Raw genomic sequence first — 24,189 nt, 5'->3', positions numbered from 1 at the left:
ATCCCTGAAGGACAGCGTGAAGGGAAATCCTCTCAGTGGGCAGAAATTTGAGCAGTGCTCCTGGTTGTTTACTTTTCTTAGAAGGAGAAAAGTCCAGATGTGTGATTATATGATTATATACTGACTCATGGGCTGTGGCCAATAGCTTAACTGGATGGTCAGGGACTTGGAAGGAATATGAAGGGAAAATTAGTGATGAGATTCCAGGAAGAGCTGTGAGGATAGGTGTCTCTGAATGGGCAAAAAAACGCAAAGATATTTGTGTCCCATGTAAATGCTCACCTAAGGGTGACCTCAGCAGAGGAGGATTTTAACAATAGGATATCCTGTTTTATAGACTCCAGTTGGCCTTTTTCTCCAATTACCACTGTCATCACCACAGTGGACTCATGAACAAAGTGGTCATGGTGGTAGGGATTGAGGTCATGCCTGGGCTCGACAGCAAGGACTTGCACTCACTAAGGCTTACCTGGCTACCGCCATTGCAGAGCATCCAATCTGCCTAAGGCAGAGACCAACATGGAATCTTCCATATGGCACCACTACCTGTGATCAGCCAGCTACCTGGCAGGTACATTGATTTCATTGGATCACTTTCATCATGAAAGGGGCAGCATTTTGTTCTTAATATAGTAGAAATTCAGGATACAGACTTGCCTTCCCTACATGCAATATTTCTGCCAAAACTACCATATGTGGACTTACAGAACGCCTTATCCACTGTCGTGGTATTCCACATGGCAGTGGTTCTAATCAGGAAGATCACTGCACAGTAAATGAAGTGCACAGTGGGCTCATGCTCAAGGAATTCATTCGTCTGACCATGTTCTGCACTACCCTGAAGCAGCTGGCTTGATAGAGTGGTGTCATGGCCTTTGAAAACTCAGTTACAGCACCATGTAAGTGGCAATACCTTGCAGGGCTTGGACAAGGTTCTCCAGAAGGCCGTGTATGCTTTGAATCAGTGTCTAATATTTGATACTGTTTCTCCCACAGCCAGGACTCATGGGTACAGGAATCAAGGAGTGGAATTGGAAGTGGCACCACTCACCATTACCCCTAGTGCCCAACTAGCAAAATTTTTGCATCTTATTTCCTCAACCGTACACCCTGTTGGCCTAGAGGTCTTAGTTCCAAAGGGAGGAATGCTTCTACCAGGAGATACACAAGGATTCTGTTGAACTGAAAGTGAAGTCTGTTGCCTGGCCCCTCTGGACTCTTCACGCCTCTGAATCAACAGGCAAAGAAAGGAGTCTTTTAGTATTACCAGGCCCTTGGATTAGGGTCAATGAAAAACTACAACAACCCAACCCAAGAAGGATTACTAATGGCCCAGATTCTGGCATGATGGTTTGGGTCACTCTACCAGGTAAAGAACCACAACAAGCTGAGGTACTTACTGAAGGCCAAAAAAATACAGAATGGGTAGTGGAAGAAGGTAGTTTTAAATACCAGCTACGACCACATGACCAGTTACATAAACTAGGGGTAACAGACCCAAGAGACTGAAACCTGGATCCCGAAGGACGGTTTTGAGCGGCTGAATCAACCAGCTCTGCTGTCTGCCCTACCTCCGGACTTCTTATTAAGTGAAAGAAATAACCTTATTGCTTAGGTCAAGGTTTACTTATACTTTAAGCCAAAATTATCCCAACTGATACAGTCTGGGGGAGTTAGCAATACTGTTTCTGTTATGAGGGCCCCAAAGTCCAGGCCATGGGCTGATTTCCGAAGTAGGAGTGAAAGACATCCTTACACTATCGCAACCCCACGAATACCTCTCTTCCCTTCCAGACTCCTGAAATTCCTTTACTAGATGACAAAAATTATTTTTCCATAATTGACTATCAACCAGCTGACAAAGGAAAATAGTAGTAGAAAAAAATGCCTGGGAAAATGGTCAGTCTAAAAACTAATAAAGCATGCAGATTTAAACAAGACACACTTTACACTATCAAATCGATTTTAAAAGATCCTCACATTCAAATTGCTGGCCAGGTTGTGCTAATGTTTTTGAAAACAAGAAAAATGAATCAACTTCTCTGGTAAGTATCAGTCTGCTTGGGTTGCTGTAAAAAAATGCCATAGACTGCATGGCTTGGACAACAGACATTTATTTCTCACAGTTCTGGAGGCTGGAAAATCCAAAATAAAGGTGCTGACAGATTTGGTTCCTGGTGAAAGCTCTCTTCCTGGCTTATAGATGGCCGCCTTCTTGTTGTGTCCTCACATGGCCTTTCCTGGATACATGCACATGGAGGGAGTGAGCTCTCTCTATCTTCCTCTCCTTATAGGGGTATGAATCCCACCGTAAGGGTCCCACCCTCATGACCTCATCTAAACCTAATTACTTCTCAAAGGCCCCACCTCCAATTAGCATCATATTGGGGATGAGGGCTTCAAAATATGAATTTTGGGGGGACACAAATATTCAGGTCATAACAATAAGCAATGTTAAGTCCTTATTAAAAACCATAAAAAGGCTCACACCTTGGTCAATGCCCTCCAGCCAATGACCACAAGGAACACACAGCACACCTGTATTTGACCAAGTTGGGTTTAATGCTTGTGGGGAACCACGGGGAAGCTTGGTGAGAGTCTCAGACAGGACTTATGCTAGGATTTGGGCTAATGTTAGATGTTTTGGGGGTGGATTTAAGGAAGTGGAGGTTTTCTCTGGATTGTTTGCTGTCAGGAAGTAAAGGTAATTCTATGAATAAACCTCATCTAGAAAGAGGAAAGAATAGGGTGAGGCTAAAGCTAAAACTGGTAAAGAAGCAGAAATCACTCATATTATCCAGGATAGGAAGATGTTGGGTTATTTTTGTGGTTTGGACAATGTTCATGATTTTTCTGAGCTCAGACATGATTATGGAGCGGCCTGGTCTAACGTTCGTGTTCTGTGAAATTATTTGTGTTCAAACAGGAGAACTATAAGTTCCAGGCCAGCTCCTAGATGCCAAAGGCTGCTTTTCTCTTTACCTTTCAACTCAAACACAGTGTGTATAAGTCAGCTGGGCCTGCCTTAACAAAATGCCCCAGACTGGGTAACTGAACAGAATTTTCTCACAGTTTTGGAGGTTAGAAGTCCAAGATCAAGGTGCTGACAGGGTTGGTTTCCGCTGAGGCCTCTCTCCTTGGTTTGCAGATGGCCAGCTTCTTGCTGTGTCCTCAAATGGCCTTTCTTTTCTGCATGGAGAGAAAGATCTCTGGCATCCCTTCCTCTTCTTACAAGGACCCCGGTCTTATCGGATTAAGACCCCACATTTATGACTTCATTTAACCTTAATTACCTCCTTAAAGGCCCAATCTCCAATACAGTCATTGGGGGTTAGGGCTTCAACATATGAATTTGGGGGGATGTAATTCAGTCCATAACACTGTGCATCAGGGCCCAAGATTTCTAGAGAGATCTTTCACAGAAGGTAAAAGTACTGCACATGTTGATCTACATTAATAGTAGAACTTAGAAATAACCAAGTATCAAAAGCAGTGTAGAAAAGGCAGGTGATAGCTCAGAGGACAAATAGGCCCAGGGCTGGCTCAGATACTATTAGGGTAGTGGGTTAATTGGTAACTGTTTTAATTATTAATTTTTGCATGTTTCTGTGATATTGCTTTTGCAGCAATTAAGATACAAATACCTATGGGAAAGTTGATAAATAGACTTAAGCTTTTTTGCCCCACGGGGTAAGTGAAAGCTTAGCAAGTGCCCTGTCAGCATGTTTTAGTGTGTTTATGGGTGAGACAATCCAAAGAGGGGACCCACGTGGCACTGAGGTGGAGAGGAGACCCATGTAAGCAGCGGGCTTCGCAAAAGACCAGAAAGGGCAGCTAGGGAAAACCCCGGAAATCTCCCACCTTCTGATATGCCTGTTGTCAGTCCTGCTGTATCATCAGCCCGCGATGACCCAAATCACTTCCAGGCTCTGCCTTCAGAACTGAGCCAAGCTCCGTGTGTCAGCCGCAACCCCCAACCCCAGCTGAACTCTCACTCGGGTCAAGAAACATTCCCTTAGGTAGGAGATGCTGAATGAGATTCCTTCAGGTCTGTTTTTGTTGTTGTTCTCACAACTGTTCTTTCAGGTTTTTTTTACCTGAAAGAACTGCCCCCAATATAAAGACTAGGTGGGGTAGAGACCTTTATTTAAGTTGTAGATCTTGAAAAAGTGCTCCAGATCCCTAAGCGTGTGGACGGTACTGAGTTTTGGGACAAATCATTACTGAAGAGAACATACTGTAACCTTCATTCTCAAAGTAGAGTCCAATGCTACCATCTGGGCCAAATCTATTTTTAGGATAAAGGCTGCAATCTCTGGTAACAACAGATTCCCACTGAACAGTACGCTGTGCCCTGCCAGGCACGGCCTCGGAACACCGGACCACGCACGCCTCCCCACTAACGCGGCGCAGCCCACCCGCTCTTTCACACAGGGGCCCCTGGAGGTTCAAAGAGTTTATTCTGAAATGAAACGGCCACTGCAAAAAGCTTTTATTTTCATATGGGACAAACCTCATAAAGCATTTATTTCTCTTGATTAGTGTTCACAACGGCAGCCCAGAATGCTTTCTCCGGCCAATTTGTCGTTGATCTTATAAAACAGATCTCTCTTCCTGATCTGATTTTCCCCCCTCCCCCGTGCATTTGTTCTGCTTAAACCTTTCAGCACATTTGTTAACTTGAGTGACACTGAAAAAAATCGCCACCCCGTTAATGTGGAGTCATGCAACCCATGGGATGTGCATAGTTCATTTAATCGGGACAGCTTGGTTCCTTCCCAGATGTTCCCTTTCAGCAGATACCATTGTGTTTTAAAACTTTGGATAATTATAGCTCTGTAAACCTAGAGGACAAGATTGGTTGGCTCCAGCCAGCTCCTTGCTCCTTATGTAATAGCTTCATTGTTTAGTAATCGCCCTATTCACAGAGCAAAGGGATCCATGTCAGCCAAGGCATCTATTCAAAGCACTTCCCCTGTGCTGGATAAACAGGAGCAGAAGCTGTCTTACCCAGAGAACCAGAACGCTCACAGGAGACGTGCTACAGGTTTGACCAGGGCTGCTTTTCCCTTCTCAAATGGAACCCTCCTTCAGAAATGGCTTCACCTTTTCTTTAGTAACAAATCAGCCTGCAGACAGAGTCTTTCCCTTTGCTGGTGAAATCCCCGCTAAATGCAGGGAGCCCCGAATGGGTGGGGCAGGCCAATGTGGGTGGTGGGCGAAATGCTGGGCCACTGAGAAACGAGATGAAGGGTGTGGGATGAGACACAAAGCACTGGGGGATGGTCCACACCTGTTGTCCCTGTCAACAGGGAAGAAGAAATTTTCCTCTATCCTTCTAGGTTATCCTTCTGGTCTAAGAATTAAATTGACATGAGACAGATTAACAGGAGAAAATCAAACAAAAATTTGGTAACAGGTACACATGGGAGAGACCCAGGAGAACTGAGCTACTCACCAAAATGGCCAAAGCCCTCACCTTAAGTACCATCTTCAGCTAAAGACAAAAAGGGATGTTGGATGTAGTGGTTTGGGACATCAAAGGGGAGGAAGGCAACTGACATGGAGGTGGATGAGCAAATGTTTGGTAAATAAGTGTGTGCTGGACCCTGCAGAGACAATGGGACATGGAGTGGACGCTGATCTTTAGCCCCTTCCTAGAGTTCCCCCCACCAGACCTAGCCTGTATTCTTTGAGGATATCTCTGGTGATAGCTCTATTCCGGGTATGTGCCCTCTATCTAAATTCTTTTAGGTAGTTAAGGGCAAGGTCAAAGTTCCTTTCTGAGTCTTTGGGGCCTTGATTATTTTCAGCTTGAAATAATCTGCATGACAAAGAGACATTTTGGGGCGATGAGTTTTACTCCCCTACATTCCCCAGGATGAGAGAAAGGAGAGATAAACTTCCCTAAGCTATTTCCTGGAAGAATCCAGAATGACCTCTGGGAGCTCTATGGGGGAGTGAGGGGGAGCTGTGCAATGCAGAAAGAGGTAGAGAGTTCTTAGATTTTGTGGAGGATCTTCACCAGGGAGTCTATGCCCATGTTTCCCAGCCTGTAGGATCCCAGCGAATATTGGAGCCCAGTTTCCTCTGGCCAAGAGCCTGAGGCCGCCCCATCAGAAAACAGAAGGCCCTCAGCAAAGCACCCCAACACACAAGCTGCCCTTCTGCCTCCTCAGCTCTCTCCCTGTCCTGATCCTGCAGCTCCAGGAGAGCAAACAGTGGAGAATGAGAGAAAAAACAGGAGATTTAAAGCATAACAATAAATAGTGATATAGAACACCCACTGAAGCTGATTCAATATGGACCGGGAAGGTGCAGAAATGCTATGACCCATCCTTGAGAATCAATGTGCTCAAGACTGATTATTAGAAACATTTTGTTCTTTTTCTCTTTTCTTTTCTCTTCTTTCTTTTTTTCTACATACATATATATATATTCTTTTAATAATATATTTATATATTTTGTATGAATCTATGTGTGTGTGTGTGTGTGTGTGTGTGTGTATATATATATATATGTATAGCATCATGGTTTTGGCATAAAAATTACTTTAGAGTGAAAATATTTGAAATCTTACCTGAACTTCCCTTATCTGACTAAAGCAGAGCCTTCCGAAAAATACAGTTGCCACCAACCCCCCTCCAAGGGGATTCCCTGCAAATTCCAGGAAGGAGACAGACTGCCCATTCCCATCAGCATCAAGAAAAACCCAACAGAACCTGGTATACTTTCCCACTGAAGCCCCCCACCCGTTTTGTTACGTTGATATAGAAACCTTTACCTCTGAGTATTCAGCAAGTACTCATTACTGAGAATTCCCACAGGCACGTGTAAATAAACCTTGTCTTTTCTCCTGTTAATCTGTCTATTGTTAGTTAATTTGCAGGCCCTGACCATTCAACCTAAGTGGATGGAAGAAGAGCTTTCTCCCGAGAGTTTATATGTGCAAATACACAAACACACACACACACACACACACACACACACACACATTCTGCTAACTGACTGAACCTGCAGGCCCTTTCAGATCTGAAAATATTCCGACTCCCTGTCCCGCAATGCCCCATTGTCACTCCCACCCTGACACACACATCGCACACATGCCACTAGAAGTGGCTCTCCTCCCATCGGGCTCTGCTTCTGTTGGGCGCATCAGCTGTGTCCTGCCTGGTCTGCCGGGCTCTCACACCTCCAACCACAGCTGAGGCCCTTGGCCTTCAGGACACCAGACTCGTCACTGGGCCTTCTATTGTTGACAAGAACTGCGGCCGGGGGTGGAGGGGGTGTCCTCTATTCCCCGTGTGATTTTTCTATCAGAGATCTTACTTTTAAGCACGCTGTTTCTATTGTTTTGTTTTGTTTTCTTCCCTTTAAAATCCTGCCTTCTCCCCATGGGGCTTATATCTGTATCTGATGTGGCCCAGAGAGGGACCCGTCCCCATTTGGAACCCCCAGCTCCTGCAGGCACCTGGTCTGCGGTCCTCAATGCACTTCGAACACCGCCTGGCACCCGGCCCAAGTCCACAGTCCTGTATCCATAAATCTAAGATCCAGAAGTCTCTGAAAACAGAAAGATTTTTATAACTGCTTTGGTGTGAAGTGATATAAGGCTCCATTTATCCCACTTAGTGTGAATATTCATGTATTTTGCTGGTACAGGACTGTGGAAATATTGATGTGTTTGATTCCCAGGGTGTTGCCTCAGAGTCCTCTGGGATGTTATCAAACATTTGGTTTATGCACCATAGTGCCTTGCTAAAATCTGAAACATTCTGAATTCTGAAACCTATCTGGCCTCCAGGGCTTCAGATAAGTGACTGTGGACTTTGCATGTTCCAGTAAATACGTGCTGATTGAACGTCTGACCCGCTCCTTCCTTCCTACACCCGGGTTTCCTTGCAGGTCAAGTTCTCGGTGATGTCTCCTTCCTCTGCGGTAGCAGCTGTCTCCAGGCTTCACGCGGACAGGCGCAGTAGGACCAGCGGGGACAATCCACACGTGGTCCAAAGCTGGGCCCTGACTGCCTGTGGGAGTGTTATGACACGAAGTTCATCCTTAGTATCACTTAAAGAAAAAAAATAGATAGACAAAATATTTTCATATCTGAGCAGGCACTTGGGGCCAGCTAGTTAACGGAAAAAGAAAACAGAACAACAATGAAAAAAAAAGAATTTGATCTTGCTAGTAGTCAGTTACAAACACCTGAATGGATAAACACTGACGCTCCAGCCATACTGAATCAGCTTTAGATGGGTGTTCTAGAATCCTTTTTGTTATTTTACTCTCCCTCCTTTTTCCCTTCTCTCTCTGCACTGCCCAAGGTCTGGGCTCTACTCCCGGTGTCCCAAATGGACATGGTTGGATTCATCAAGCCTCTTTCAAGGCCCTGTTTCTACCTTTGTATTTGTATATAGGATTTCTACTCCCTCAAAACGCCTCCCCCCGCCAAACTGACTAAGCTCTGGGCCCTACAACACATGGATGCTCTCTAGGGAGCTGACAGGCATCCCCGGCCCCAACCTGGGGACCTGTGGGGGCTCCCTGCCGTCTTAAGTTTTTCACATTCTTCCTGATGGAGCAACTATATGGCAGACCTTCCTCATGCTGACAACAATGGCTTCTCACTTCATGACTTGAGTTTTTTATGCTAAAATGCTCCCTCCCTTCCAGGAGTCAGAGGCCCGAGAAAATAAGTGACTTAAAGGAAAGTCTGTCTCTTGAGTTAGGCATTTTTCTCTTTTTAATGGTTTTTTGTTTGTTTGTTTTTTGTTTTTACTTAACCATATTTGCTTATTTATTTATTTTTATTTTATGGCTGTGTTGGGTCTTCGTTTCTGTGTGAGGGCTTTCTCTAGTTGTGGCAAGTGGGGGCCACTCTTCATCACGGTGCGCGGGCCTCTCACTATCGTGGCCTCTCTTGCGGAGCACACGCTCCAGACACGCAGGCTCAGTAATTGTGGCTCACGGGCCTAGTTGCTCCGCGGCATGTGGGATCTTCCCAGACCAGGGCTCGAACCCGTGTCCCCTGCATTGGCAGGGAGATGCTCAACCACTGCACCATCAGAGAAGCCCTTGAGTTAGGCATTTTTGCTTTCACTTATGGATGAGAAAGAAGTTGCTCAAGCGCTGAATGAGTCATTTATCTAAGATCACAGAGCTGGTTAGAAACCCAGTCAGAATTTGAACCCAGGTCCTCAACTCCTAAACTGCTGTTTCTTATTCTATTCCATATTTCTAATCCAGCAGAGGCATTCATTTGAAGAAAGAAATAAATCAGGTTTTTCTGGTCAGAGCTAGTTAAGAAGCACGTGGGTCTTTTTGAGTAACCGAGACCTCATGTTCCCAGCATTTTCAGTAAAGACATAACTTCTGAGGCTGTGTTCTCTCCTTTCATTTTTTTTTTTACACTAATGGGTGTTTCAGTAGGAACAGGATTCCCACATTTCAGATTCTAATGTGCTTACTCCACTTCACGATGTTTGGCTTAATTATTAAGAGTGCTGTGAGGCGTGAGGCCAGAGCAGTCCCAACGTGTCTACGTCCTGTGCGTGTGGATATTTGTGCTCGTGGCAGGATGGAGAGGCCAGGGAGGCCAAGAGGCAGGGGGCTGAGAGGCAGGACCTCCTTGTCCCCCATCTGTGACATGGTGGGCTTCCAGGTGAGGATCCAGTGGGGTGTGCAGTGCAGAGGTGACAAGGAAGGGACACTATTAGTTTGGTAGGGTTGCTGTAACAAAGTACTACAAACAAATGACGTAAAACAACAGAAATTTACTGTCTCACAGTTCTGGAAATTAGAATTCTGACACTGAGGTGTTGGGGGAGCCAAGCTCCCTCTGAAGGCCCTGGGGAAGAACCGGTCCCATGACTCTCTGTTAGCTTCAAGTAGTTCCTTGGATTGTGACAGCGTAACTCCAGTCTTCACATGATGTTCTCTGGTGCGTGTGTGTCTGTGTCCAGGTCACCCCTTTTAATCAGGACAGAAGTCATATTGGATTAGGGGGTCACTCTACTTCAGTATGACCTCATCTTAACTAGTTGTATCTGCAATGACCCTATTTCCAAATACAGCCACATTGTGGGATTAGGGCTTTAATACATGAATTCTGGGAGACACATTTTAACCCATAATGGCCCACCCTCTGGTCCCCCCAAATTTACGTCCTTCTCACATGCAAAATACATTCATCTTATCCCAATAGCCCCAAAATTCTTAACTTATTCCAGCAACAACTCTAAGTCCTAAATCTCATCTAAATAAGGTATGGGTGAAAGTCGGAGTATGATTCACTCTGGGGCAAAATTCCTCTCTGTATGAGAACCTATGAAACCAGACCACAAGTTACCTGCTTCCAAAACATGATGGTGGGGCAGTCGAAGGACAGACCTTCCCATTCCAAAAGGGAGAAATCAGAAGGAAAAAGGGTCATGTGTCCCAAGAAAGCTTGAAACCTAACAGTAAATTCCATTAGATTTTAAGGCTTGAGAATGATCCTCTTTGGCTCAATGCTTTGTCCTTTGAGTCCACCCACATCATGAAGGGTGATCTGCTTTTCTCAAAGTCCACTGATTTAAATGTTAATCACATCTAAAAAAAAAAAAAATGCTTTCACAGCAACATCTAGACTGGAGTTTAACCAAACAATTGGGCAACATAACCTAGACAATTTAACACATAAAATTAGCCATCACTGATATTTTTTGAAAAAAGTACTATAATGTGTCCAAGATGGGGGAAAAGTCAGGAAGAGACACTTAGAAGAGTAGGTGCTGAAGACTTTCAGGCAGTCTGACCTGGGCGATGTACCCGTGGGGCGGGACTCAGAGGGGTCAGCTGAAGAGTAGTTTTAATCTGTCCCAGTGGTTTGGATCAGAGAAATGGACAGAAATGGTGGTGTGGAGGGTGGGAAACACAGATGACTAGAAAGTCAGGGCTGTGGCCCAAGGAGAAGCCCTAAAAGAGAACTGGCTGCTCTGGAGCTAGGTACACTGGCAGGGAGTGACGGGCTGAATGTTTGTGTCCCCCCATGTTCATATGCTGGAGCCCTAACCCCCAACGTGATGGTATTTGGAGGTGGACCTTTGGGAGGTGATTAGGTTTAGATGAGGTCATGAAGATGGAGCTCCCATGATGGGATTAGTGCCTTTATAAAAAGAAGAAGAGATACTAGAGTTTCCTTTCTCTGTCACGTGGGTGGGAAGAATCTAGGAGCTGGATGTCACTGAGAACTGAATCTGCCCGGCCCTTTCTCTTGGATTTGCATCCTTTAGAACTCTGAGAAATAAATGTCTGTTGTTTAAGCCACTCGGTCTTTGGTGTTTTGTTGCAGCGGCATGAGCTAAGACACAGAGGAAGCCACTCATGGCCTCCTGCACGTGCCTCACCAGGGCAATATTCTATTGTATTATGCTTGTCTGCATGTCTATCTCCCCACGAGACCTCAGCTTCCATGGGTTGGTCTTATGAGAGGATGTCTCCTCAGCAACCAGCACAGGACCTGGTGTCCAGAAGGTGCTCAAGTAAGGGTTGTTGAATGAAAATGTGAGTGGACTCTACCCAACTTCTTAAAACTCAGCGGTGGCAAGAAAATTTTATAATGGTGGACGGGGATGGACGTGGTTTAGCTTGTGGGGTGTAGCAAACCTATCTTGAAGCTGTGTTGACCAGGCAAACACACTGCTTCTCCCTGGAACGTGTGGTTGTCTGAGTTGGCTTGGGGAAGGGTGACGGCTGAAAAGAGAGAGGTGTTAAAACCCTCCCAGTCACCCCTTGGCGTCTACAAAAGCCTGGAGGTTGTGTGAGCCTGCATTAAGGTGAGGTGACCTTTTAAGAAGACCAGCCTGTGAGTGCCTTTCTGTTCTTAGTCTGTAACCAGAGATCTTAATCTCTACACAGAGTAGAGGTTCACACCTAGACATTCTTCAGTCTAAAGGGCACGGAGGGAGAAGGAAGGAAGAAGCGCATTTGAGAGGCAGAGAGAAGGTAGGTGAAGCTCATGGTCCCGAGGAGAAATGCCTTCCCACTGGGTGGGACAGTGACAGTCAACCACTTAAACCCTTCGTGGGACCTTCAGACTGTCAGTCTGTCGTGGGTCCACCCAGTTTCTGCAAAGGAGGGAGGGCGTGGAAGTGGGCAGCTGGGTTTATGGTGATATTTCCATGTCAGCCCACTCAGTGCCCACACGCTACACAACCCACGTGACATGCGGCATTTGATTCCCTCGTATTGCTAATGTCACTCAGGGGCCTCCTCCCTTTGCACAAGACTTGGAAGAGGATCTTCCCACTGACAACGAAGCAGCTCCAAACTGGGATCGCTGATTTCCATTTCAAAACTGCCTTCAATTTAGTTGATTTAAACGACTTGACTTTGCTCTGTGAAATGACTGTGGCCTACAAGCTCAGCTCGTTGCTCTTTGAACGGCAGAAACACGCTCCCTGCAGGGACCGATGGAGCTCCGCCACCCATTGTTTATCTAAAAACAGCGTTTTATTATTGTCGCTCAATTAGTCCAGACAGCAGACACAAATGACTCTCAACAGCTACATCCTTACCCTGCGCGTCACACATAAATGCCAAAGACGGCTCTAATAGCTGGCTAATAAAATCAAAATGTGCCTGCATTGACTCTGTGATTACTCAAATCGTCACCCTTTCTTCTGAAATCTCTTCTTAATCTAATTACATACAATATTTTCACTTTAGTAAAAGAACATTAACCTCAGTAATCAACAATTCTGTTCGCAATTTATTTATGAGCAGCCAACCAAGGTTCTTTTGAACGTAAACTTTGGAGGGGAGTTTATTTTCTATAAACAAACGAGCATATTTTTTCCCCTCAAGGTCAAAATATTATTGCCTGTGTAGGTTTTTTTCCTATAAACTTTTTTTTTCTAAAAATTGCACAATCTGTCATTTCACAGACACCCACGAAAAGCCACTCCTAATCACGTGCAGAAGATAAGTTTCTCCCGGTTTATACTCACTGCTGTGAAAATGCTATTATACGCAAATGTTTCATCCGTTTTGCAAACATATGCTTTCACACACACATACTCACCACACAGGCAGTGTCTGAAATAGGAAAGGTCTTTTGAAAAAGACAGAAAATGAAATGCATTGAGCCACTTAACATTTCCCATTTTTCAAATCCACCTTGGAAGCACAGGAGGCTGATACTTAAAAATCACGTGCCACTGACTGTGCCCGAACCGCACTCTCTGAATGGAAAGATGCCTGCTGCCTGCTTCAGACCTCTAGTTGATGACTGAAGAAGCTGAGGGTCAGAGAGGTGAGGAGATTTAAGGGAGGTAAGCAACCATGTTAGTGTCAAGTGGACGACTGGGACCCAGGTGTACCAGTCACATCCCTGGACCGATGTATGATTGAAACACAAAATCCGAGAATTGGGGTAGTAAGGCTCTGTCCTCTTGGTGGGGGTCATAAGGGTCTGAATGCTGCAGGTGAGGTTTAGGTGTTGAGTTGAGCTGCACTGTGGGCTACCTTCCTTCCCCTCGAATCCCTCTACCCCCATCTTTACCCCCCCAAACATACACACATGCACACTTTGGTAATATAACATTTCTAAAGTTTTCATTTGAGTTTAAGGTTGGAACTCCTCCAGGCCAAACATAAAGAAAATCTCCAAGCTGGCCCTCTTCTTCCTCAGGGCCCCTGCCAGGCTCCCTCTGGTTTCTGCCATGGATGGGGAACCAACATTACCTCACGTCTCAAAACTCTGTCCCTGGGCAGGCTCACTTTTGTCCCCTCTCTGCTCTCTCCTCGGGGTGAGAAGAAAGGGGGTGATGTCGGCACCATGAGAGGAATTCCTCTTTCCACCCAGAGAAATTACACTGTCCGGGGCTGAAGGCCAAAGTGAAGGAGACTCCCAAACCATTCCAATGGCAGAGGTGGGAGGCTGTGAATGGACTTGGGGTTGGAGTTCAGGCTCTGCTCTCCTGAGGGGGCTTCGTGCTTATTCCATTGGACTAGCTTCCACCGTTTCACCAGAACAGGAAGCATTAGGTCATCACCAAAGCAGCACCTAAGAGTCAAACGACCTTAACTTTGGTGCCCAGCAAATGCCTCTGTCACTTACCCAGCCACTGACCTTGGGCACATATCGCTGCTTCTTTGTCCACAAATTTTCCCAATGATTCCTATCTTTGCTTCCTGGGGGTGTGGACCACACTGAAAAGCATACAATGTCCCCTCAATGCAATTCCTATTTGACCCCATCTCCTCCTTTCATGGAATGATGGTGAGTGCCAAGGAGCGGGAAGAGGTGTCCGATGTCTGATTAGTGAGCTAGAAAAAGACTACCCTGGCAGGAACACAGTGTTATTTTATTGGATATAAGCTGTGACTTAGGGCTCATCTGCCGAGTACACACCTTTAAAAGAAAATACAGTTTTTATAATGTCACATTCTTCCAGGTCGGTGTCAGCTGGCCAGTTTCTCTTTGCTCTCCACCTGCCCTGAGGGCTAAAACGCCACCCCATCTGGAAGCAGCCACCAGTGAGCTGCCCGGCTGAGGGACGGGCTTCCTGTGTTTCCACAGCCCAACATTTCAACGGTATCGTGCTCTCGCTGAGAAAACTTTCCTCAGGAAGCCACACGAATGACCCTCAAGACGAGTGGCTCTTCCTGGGGCGATTCACCCTGAATTTTTAGGCTCTCACCACTCTCTTAGGTTCTGGCCCCCCTTGCCTTCTGAAACCACAAAGCAGTTAGAGATTCTAATCTCTCAACCCAAAGTCACTTTGGCAATGCAGTCGGATGTCACCTGGGGTCACCATCGCCCGTCTGTGGTGGAAAGTTCCAAGCGGTTGCAGTTGCTTTTGTGATCTGCCAGTTGACGTGGCGAGAGTGCCCTGAAACCCAACAGGAAGGTGGTTTTCTGAGGCAGGTTAAAAATACATTTACGTTTGTTTATATACGAGCGATTATTTTTAGTCTGAGGCAGAGGCTCGACAAGGATCTGGAGGCCGGCGGTGGTGTGGCTTAACCAGCGGGATTTGCGCCTGCACAAAACCAGGAGTCTGGGTTTTTCTGCTTCGGGTCATTGCCTCAGTTCCCTGACTCCATTCTGGTCTCCCAAGGCTTCAGCACGAGGTAAAACTGATCCCAGAGCTGCCTTTGTATCTGATTTCTGTTTCTCTGCAGGCCGGCAGGCCACCGCGAGGCAGGCCACACTTGAGAGGCCAACGGCTGAGCTTCAGGCTTTGAGAAGCTCTGTCTTGCGGGTAAGAGGTGAGGGCCATGCCTTCGGAAGTCTCTGTGCGGTGCTGGGCTCCGCTGCTAATGATGGCGAGCTCAAGTCACACCTCTGGGTGGTGTGAGCAGGTGGTCCCTACTTCGCTGTAGGAGCTCCAGGCTGAGGGATGGCCAGGAAATTTAGAAAGATATGCTGGTTCTTTAGCATCTGCCTGATGCATTCTTTGCCGACGTGGGTAACAGAGGAGAAAACAGAGATGCACATGGCTGTCCTCCAGCTAATGCACCATCACCCCCATGACCCCCAGCTCCATGCAGTCAAGCAGGGGCATGGGAACCAGAACAAGCTGAGACAAATGGCACGCCCCCAAGGGACCACAGGTTGACAGTAACCCTGGGATCAGTGGCAGGGTCTGGGGCACTCATGAATCACCAGTGACCACCTAGGTCCTTCCGTCCTTGCTCCCCCATGGATAGCTCCAGCAGAGCTTCTCTTACAGATGATTGTACCTGCTCTGTGATGACCTGCCAGCCTAAGGCTATTGGGTCCAGACGAGATATAGCTGATGTGGTCAGTGCTTGCCCACATTCCCCGGGAAACTTTTCTCATTTGCCTGCCCACCAGCTCCAGGTGTGTCAAGCAGCACCTATGTCTCTTTGTCAGAGGGCTACCCTCAGGGTTCTGGAACTACTTTGCCAGCTTAAAAAAAGTAATAATGGGAATCTGCATCCTTCCAGGGATGACAGCCCTTAACCAGTGGATGACGGATGGGAGGAGGCTATAAATACTTCCCCGGGCCCTAATCAGGAGCACAGTGGAGGCCACAGGGAGACGCTGGAGAGAGTCTCTGTCACACCCCACCACTTCCCTCCCTGGGGCTTTGCGCCATGTTGCACACTTACCCAGCATCCTTCCTTTCTGGGGCTGACTTCCCAAACCTTCTACCAGATTTTCCTGGGGACATTCCTTAAACAAATCACTCAGTGTTCGCTTCTGGGGAATCTAACCTAAGTAAGACACAAGACAAGGCATGGGAGGCAATGTTTGTTCTGAGGCCCAGAATCAACCCAGTTTCCCCTCAGCTCAGATGGTTTCTCATCTCTTTTAAGTTCAGGCTTCCTAGATCATCCCATAAAGATTCTTAGAGTGAAAGAGTCCATCGTTCTGTTGCACAAGCATAATAGGCAACTGTTTTCCCACTCTACAGAGTCTTCTGTGAAATCTTAACTCAAAGTCAGCCCCAGGGCCCTGGGGGAAATTCTGCTTCCTATGTCTTAATTCAGAGTAACGTAGGCCTTGGCCAAAGCTTCCAACCATATAATCACCTCGTGTTTCCCCCGTCCCTTTAGCCCAGCAAAAATGAAAGCCAATGGGGGCCTTATACGGCGTTCACAGACTTCGGAAAACTTTTCAAAAATAGTTTCAGTTCCTTTCTTATTGTCTCCCCAGAGTCTGATAATTCCTGGAAGGAGGACTGTAGGTTCATTGATACCTGGGGACTCCAGCAGAAAATCAATCCTGTAGCTCAGGAAAGCTGTACAAAACCCCCACGCGCTCCCCTGCTGAGGCTGTCAACTCTCTCCTCCCTCCTGGCCCTTTGAGCCTTGAGAGTAACTCCTGCTTCTCCGCAGATCAGACAGCCATGGACGCCACGCAAACAGGGAAGAAAATGGTGCAAACTGGGAGAACGCCAGTTCCTCAAGCTTGTCCTTCCTCCCCTTTGTGTAATCTCCAAGAGCATCTAGTTGAGGAGAAACATCAACATTGGTTTCAACGTGACACATCCCCCAGGAAAGTTCCCGCACATCACGAAGCAGAGTTTGGGCTTGTTGTGACCACTGTCGGTCTTGGCCCAAGCCTGGAAACATGTGAAAACACAAGACTGGACCAGAAGAACTGCAGGCAAATGCTCCGAAGTCCTGTGGCTGATCCCATCTTGGCACACACCACTCATATCAGGGCTTGGGGGGGGGGGGGGGTTGGGAGAGGGGAGGGAGAAACAGGAAGAGAGGCGTAGGGCAAGCTCTCCAGATCCCAGATCTTATGGTTCCTTTCACCTGTCAAGGCCTAATGGCCTCTTCCCAGTGGACTGGGACCTGGGTATTCATTCAAGTTCTAATCCTAGACAGGATGCTTCTTAGGTTTGTCAAGAGAAGGAGAACCTGCCTGGGAGGGAGACAGGTGGCATGAGGGAGAAGGGGGCCATGGGCAGCAACAGGGTGTGCCTTGTGTATGCAGTCAGTTACTCAAGCTGTGCTCAGGAAGCCCTTCAGGGCCTGGCCTTTCCCCACAACCCGCAGACCCGAGGGAGGCCCGGTGAGGCAAGGCCACCCTCAGCAGGAGTGTTTGCAATGGAGGAGGGATTGTCTTGAATTCCAGCCTCAGCCAAACTCTTGAGGACTTGGCCACCCCAGGTGTGGCAAACAGTGAAATGTGTTTTTATCTTTTCTTCTCCTTTCTCTTTCCTTTCTTGCCAGGGTGAGTGAATTCTGCGCTTGCCATGGTGTTTTAGTTAATTTTTGATGGGGGGGGGGAAAAAAAAAAGGGAAGGGAGTTAAAATGAAAAGCTGCTATATAAAAGCAAAGCAATTTCTGGAAGGCCGTGAGCTCCTGCTGGCAAGTGCGTCTAGGGGAGCAACAGTGTGCTTGCTGTTTCGAGAGCAAACCAGCAAAGCCGATCCAGGCTGGAGAAGGAAGGCTCTCTTGGCGTAAGTCGGCGCTGGGTTCAGTCAGGGATTCACACAGACCTCTCTGGAAGTGGACTGAGGAGGCAGAGCTGCATGAGCGATGGCCCATCTATAGTCTGAGGCCTTATTCTCTGGTCTTTGCTCCTCTGAGCTTCCATGGGGAGGAGGAGGAGGGATAAGGAGGAAGAGCGTGACTCACCCCCCTGTTTCCCCATCACCCAGCACAGTGCTTGGCATGCCATAGGCGCTCAGTGTGTGCTCGTGGATGACAGGGGAGCTTACCAAAGCAGTCCTATTCTCTAAAACTTTTCACTGAAGAGGTGAAAACAAGATCCAGGGGGAAAACACAAAGGGATGTCCTTAATTTCTCTCTTTCTAACCGTAAAAATTAGATATGCCATTAAGATTTGTGAGAAAGGGGAGAAGAGAAGAGTTTCTTTAAGCAAATAATCCATATTTTATTGCTCCACTTTAGGGGCAAGAAACCGGTTTGGTGTTGTGGAAAAGAGCAAACATGGGCCCTGTGCCTGGCTGCCTCGGTTGGCGTCCTTGCTCTGCCATTTGGGGCAAGTTATACACTTCCCTGTGCTTTGGCTCCTTTATAAATTCGTAATATTAACAGGACCTATCTCATAGGATTGTTGTGACAATTAAATGAGTCAACATACACACAGCACTTACAACAATGCCTGGTACATAACAAGTGCTAGTTAAGTGTTATTATCAATCATTATTATTGCTTTCAGTCAGTCATTGTACTAGGAACTTTACATAGCTTGTTTTATGTTTCACATACAGCATCTCTTTAAAATAAACACTATTTTATAATCGAAGAAACTGAATCTAAGTGAAATTAAGTAATTTGGTCATGGTCAAGCCTCTGGTGATTTTTGGACATTGTATTTGAACCTAGATCTGTCTGACTCCAAAGCCTGTGCTTTTTCTAAGTTACGCTCAAGGTGATATGTCTGGAACTTCCCCTGCTTGCCCTCCCGTCAGCATTCTCTCGACCGCCAAAGCTAATGAAAACATGGCACTGAGGTTAGCTTCTGCTGGACTCTGACAGAGGAGCAGTTGTATCTCCATCAGAGAAAATTCTCAGCACCAATAATCGTTCTAGCTGCTGTGGAATACTTAGAGGAAATGAATTTAGGAAGTCTCAGTTAGAGACCTCCTAAGATTTCAGGGATTCGACGAGAAAAATATGAAGGAGATGGAATAATTATTCTTCTACTCTGATTGGGGAGGTCCAATTCCCTTTATGTTATGAAGATTGAAGTTCCAGGGCTCTGGAATAGAGTTCTCAGCTACTGCATATTATAAAAACAACAGAGTTCCAAATATATCCAATCAATCCATCCCACCTCTAGGGAAACCTAAGTTTGAGCCACCCGGTATGGAAAGCCACGTGTCCTGTGAGTAAAACCACTTCCCATGAGACTTAACCGTGGAGACTGGCAGGAAAGAGGGAGACCAAGGTGGGACCGTTGCTAGAAGAACAGAATTGCATTACGGTTCTTCTGACTTCGTGACCTCATTCTGTTCTCCCAACCCGATAATTCTGAGATGAACCCCTCTGGATGTATTCAGAAACTATTCCTTCTGTGCATTGGATCACTAGCCTAGATGACCTTTTGCGTTTAATATGTTGGAACCATCTGGGTCTTTGAATGTGTGGGCGTTTCCAAGTCCTGTTTCTTTGTCCAGCTGCTTTGTAATCTCACCTAAGCATCTATACAGCTACTGTGTCTTGCCCTACTTTGGGGGTTGAAACAGGTAGTTGGAAGAAGAGCAGTGTTTTTTTTCTTTTCTTCCGATAGACTTTGAAAACCTTTCAAATGAAGTATTGCATACATACAGAAAAGCACATAGATCATAAGTTTACAGCTCAATGAGCTTTCACAAAATGAACACACCTGTGTAAGTACCACCCAGGTCAATGAACAGAACAATATCCGCACCCGAGAAATCCCCGGCAGGTTCCCATCAATTACCACCACTCCTCTTCTCTCCAAAGGTAACCACTCTTGACTTATAACACCATAGGTTCATTTTATTTGCATTTGGGCCACATATGAATAGAATTATACATTATATATTCTTTCAGGTCTGGCTACTTGACATTGTATTTGAAAGTTTTTCATGTATGTGTGTATAACAGGAGTTCATTTCTTTTCATTGCTATATAGTATTCCGTTCTACAAATATATCGCAATATATTTATTCATTCTACTGTCCATTTAATGGACATTTAGGTTGTTTACAGTTTGAGGCTATTATGAATAGTTTTCCTCTGACTTATGAGTGAGGAAGAGAAACCCTTTGGCGACCGGTAGTACAGGCACATTAAGGGATGTCCTTGGTATGTTTGAGGTCTCTGACTGTCAAGAGTTTCTTAAAGAAAAGTTATCTCCCCATTGGTTTGTCAATTCTTGGAATGCCTTTGATAGAGACAAAGCTTTTCAAAGAAATATCTCTCAGAGAGGAGACCCCTGGGGTAAAAACAAGCAAAGGCATAAAGAATGTAAGAAGAAACCAGTGGGGCTGGGCGCTGGTACCTGAAAGGAAGTGGATTCCAAACAGAGGTGGAGGCGGATCAGGGGAAAGCCTGAAGGCAGATGTGTAGTGAGGCTGGTAGTGCTTGTGTGGGATCTTCCCTCAGAATCATGCATTTCACAGAGGAGATGAACTAGGGCTCTGCTTTGAAGGACTTTAGAGTTACACTCAATGGACAAGGAAGTGCTGCCATTTTTCTTAGAGGCCAAGAGTGATGAAGATAAGTGGGCAGAACAGCAATGGCTGTTTGTCAAAATTCATGCTCCTCCTTCCCTAGTAAAATGCTGCTGCTGGGCAAAAACTATCCCATCAGAGACTATTTCCAGCACCCTCTTACATCTGGGCTGGGCCAATAGAATATAGGTAGAATTAGTATTTGTCACTCTGAGCCACAGCAATCAAGAAGAAGGTGTAGCTTCTCCACCCTCATTTTTTCTTTCCATGGCTGCATACTAAGTTCCTATGAGACAGCAAAGCCACAAAGATGTCAGGCTCCTTAATTCTTGAGTTATCTCATTGCGAAAGTTGTGTGCCCACCAGACACACCTGCATTGGACTGTTCTGTAAATGAGAAATAGACTCCTGTTGTGTTAAGTCACTAACATTTGGGTTTATTTGTTACAGCTGCTAGTGTTACCCTCACGAATATAGTTGGCTTCTGAAATAATTCACAGTATAGACAGAAAGGAAAAAAAGCACAATGTCCGTATACTACTGCCATTTGATTTGATAAAAGGTAAAAAATGAGAAGGGAGGCTAACTCAGAAGAACGTTCCTCAAACTTTCTTAAGTCATTGGAGAATATTCACAATTAGCATAAAAATAGGACAATAATAATGTCAACACATAATATCTGTGCCTAATAGATTTACACTCTCCCAAATTGCATTATAACTTCCTGGAATTGGCTCACGACACATTCTTATGTGGGATTCAACATTTAGCAACAAATAAGACTCCTTTCTCTCTTGGCACTTCTTACTCCTCCCTCCCCCCAACCCCCATCCATATCCCTGCTGCCTTCTTCTTCCCACAAAGCTCATTTTTGGCAAAACAATTTTCATAAACCACACATTTTAATGAATTAAGCGTAGCCCCACAATCACACTTGCATTCTCCCACAGTCCCCTGACTTACACATGCCTCCAGCTATGGGAATTCTCCCTTACACCTCCAGAAAAGAAAAAAAATGCATTAAAAATTCTATCTATAAGTAGAAAAGTTATGCACAGAATGTGATGGCTCTTCCACTTTTCTTTTTCTTTTTGGAAAATACAAGAAGGAAGATGACTTTCAAACATTGCATGTCCTCTGAGAAACTAAAAAATTCAGTGCTGTTTTTCTTTTGGCAGTAGCAAAACTGGTTATGATCATAACTCCGCCAATTTCTCCCTTTATCTTTTTCAGTGGGAGCTTCGTGGAATGGCTTCTGCCTTGCCAAAGAAGACAGTTGAGGTGTTTGACAGCAGGGAAGTTTAAAAGAATTTCAAAGAAGAAAAGGACCTTATAGGTCATAGTTTCCAGTCTTCTTATTTTAATACCGAAGTTCATATAGGTGGTTTAACTTGTCCGAAGTCATACTACTAGCTGACGGCTTTTGGACAATTTAGCTATATCTGACCTTTACAGTTCATGTCACATGGAGTTCCAAGCACATGATCTTCCTGGATCATCACATCAGCCAGGTGACAGTGATAGAACCACTTCTGTTAGACAGGCGAGGGGACAGATGAGTGCTAAGAAGAATGCCAGGTCTTAGGATCTAGCCCCTTAACACTAAATCCACGTCCTCAGATCCAATAAACTTTCCTCATTCTTTTGGGGGGGCCCGGGGGCGCCGACTACGCATTAGATGCTTGACTAGACAAAGACGTGACCTCTGCCCCCAAAGAGCACACAGTTCCCGGAGGGCAGATAAATAAACAGATGATGCCAATCGGGTCTAATGAACGCTCCGGTCTTCTGCTCCTGGCATGCAATCACTTCCACAGTAATGCTGGCTTTTCCTGGGAAAAACACAGCAGCAGCCCGTCGCTGAATCATCCAGAGAGGAGGCACCAACAGCTTTGCCTCCCAACTCGGAAACATCTTACTCAACCTCCTCCCACCCACCATCACCACCTGTAGGTTTGGAACCAAAAAAGGCTTTGGAAACTAAAGATCATGTGCTAATAGGATGTTAAAGCGAAGCCACCTCACCACCAACCACCAGAGGTAGTTTGTGTAACTGTGTTATTCCCGAGCCCCGTGATTCGTTTCATGACTTCAGCTCCTGGCACTTTGTTAGGTTTGAAAGTGTTGCTTATCCAGAGAGCTCAGAGATTGCTTTTGGCAAAGGGCTCAAAGCAGGCGGATCCAACCCTTCTCGCTGTCTCTCTCTTGTTGCCAAAATATAAGACTCTTGGATTTATGGGAAACTCGTGTGAATTCTCCTTCCGATGAATAACCTGAGACTGCAGTTAAAATTAAGTAGGAGAGGGGCTTCCCTGGTGGCACAGTGGTTAAGAATCCACCTGCCAATGCAGGGGACACGGGTTCGAGCCCTGGTCCAGGAAGATTCCACATGCCGCGGAGCAACTAAGCCCATGCGCCACAACTACTGAGCCTGCGCTCTAGAGCCCACGAGTCACAACTACTGAGCCCACGCGCCGCATCTACTGAAGCCCACGCGCTCTAGAGCCTGTGCTCCGCAACAAGAGAAGCCACCGCAGTGAGAAGCCCGCGCACTGCAACGAAGAGTAGCCCCTGCTCACCGCAGCTAGAGAAAGCCCACGTGCAGCAATGAAGACCCTACACAGCCAAAAATAATAAATAAATAAATAAAAATAAATAAATTAAAAAAAAAAATAAGTAGGAGAGGAAGACTGGGAATCAGGAGGACTAGGATCTGGCTCTGAATTTGCTTCTTATTAAAATTATCTCTAAGGTTTCTAACAATTCTGGCCCGGTATACACTCAAAATATTACTTCATTTCGGAGAATACTTACTGAGTACATATTACAGGCTGGTCATTACGGTAGGCATTGGGATAAAAAGATGAAAGTCCCGCCCCCCTAACAAGTAGCAGACAGATTCCCTAGAGAGTTAAGCAGCCAACTGGAACTCAGCCAGAGGCATGGGCTCCCAGAGGTGTGCATGGGAAGCTGTGGGGCACAGAAGCAAGGCACTGTGTACCTTCCGATCCACCGAAGGAGACCGGAACATGCCACCGCAAAATATGTCACTTTGGCATTTTGTTTTGAACTGAAAGCACTTGGGAAACAGCAGATGCAGGAAGGGCTCTCCTACCTCCCCCTCTTCTGCTTGAAAGCAGGACACAAATTTTCCATGGGAAGGGTACCCTCCCTGTACCAGAAAGAGGTGAATATTCCTGCAGCCAAGATGGGGAGTTGACCCTGAGATGAATCTGTAAAACAAACTTCCTAAAATAGCCTTTATCTTCCATTAGTTTCCCCCATATGTTTCCTAGGCACTTTCCCGTAATTTACTGCTCCTAGCCCAAACCCCTTTCTCCTTTGTCTTGTCACATCTCTACAATTTATCGTTCTTTGTGGAAATGGTATGTAAGCTCTCAGGCCTGTCTACTTCTTTGGATCTTCTTTTCTATGAAGGCTTCTGTGTCATGTAACCATATTAACATCAAATAAAATGTGTTGCTTTTCTCCTCTTAATCTGTCTTTTGTCGGTTTAATTCTCAGACCCAGTCACAGAACTTAAGAGGGTAG

The 24,189-nt window shown here is 45.9% G+C and overlaps 1 long non-coding RNA gene and 1 pseudogene across 5 annotated transcripts in view; one reads left to right on the top strand and one right to left on the bottom strand.

The window, feature by feature from the left end:
* LOC309607184 overlaps nt 1–24,135 on the top strand; it is a 218,092-nt gene extending 193,957 nt beyond the window's left edge. The window contains exon 4 of the long non-coding RNA XR_014232305.1: nt 21,871–24,135. This is a non-coding gene — a long non-coding RNA (uncharacterized lncRNA). The remainder of the gene's footprint in view (nt 1–21,870) is intronic.
* Nucleotides 1–24,189, bottom strand: part of LOC309607176 (F-actin-capping protein subunit alpha-1 pseudogene) — a 72,926-nt pseudogene that overhangs the window by 33,277 nt on the left and 15,460 nt on the right. Inside the window, exons 2-3 of one of the 4 annotated variants that reach the window (XR_014249692.1) lie at nt 10,349–10,590; nt 3,071–9,969 (exon numbers count right to left, since the gene is read on the bottom strand). The exons of 1 other annotated variant lie outside the window; for it this stretch is intronic. The product of XR_014249692.1 is annotated as an F-actin-capping protein subunit alpha-1 pseudogene (transcript). The remainder of the gene's footprint in view (nt 1–3,070; nt 9,970–10,348; nt 10,591–24,189) is intronic. 2 more of the 4 variants (XR_014249694.1, XR_014249695.1) reach the window with 2 other exon arrangements.

This window comes from Balaenoptera borealis, assembly GCF_965194805.1.
Source record: "Balaenoptera borealis genome assembly, chromosome: 12".
Classification (NCBI taxonomy): domain Eukaryota; kingdom Metazoa; phylum Chordata; class Mammalia; order Artiodactyla; family Balaenopteridae; genus Balaenoptera; species Balaenoptera borealis.
The sequence above is the reverse complement of the archived record's forward strand: the minus strand, read 5'-3'. Positions and strand labels throughout refer to the sequence as shown.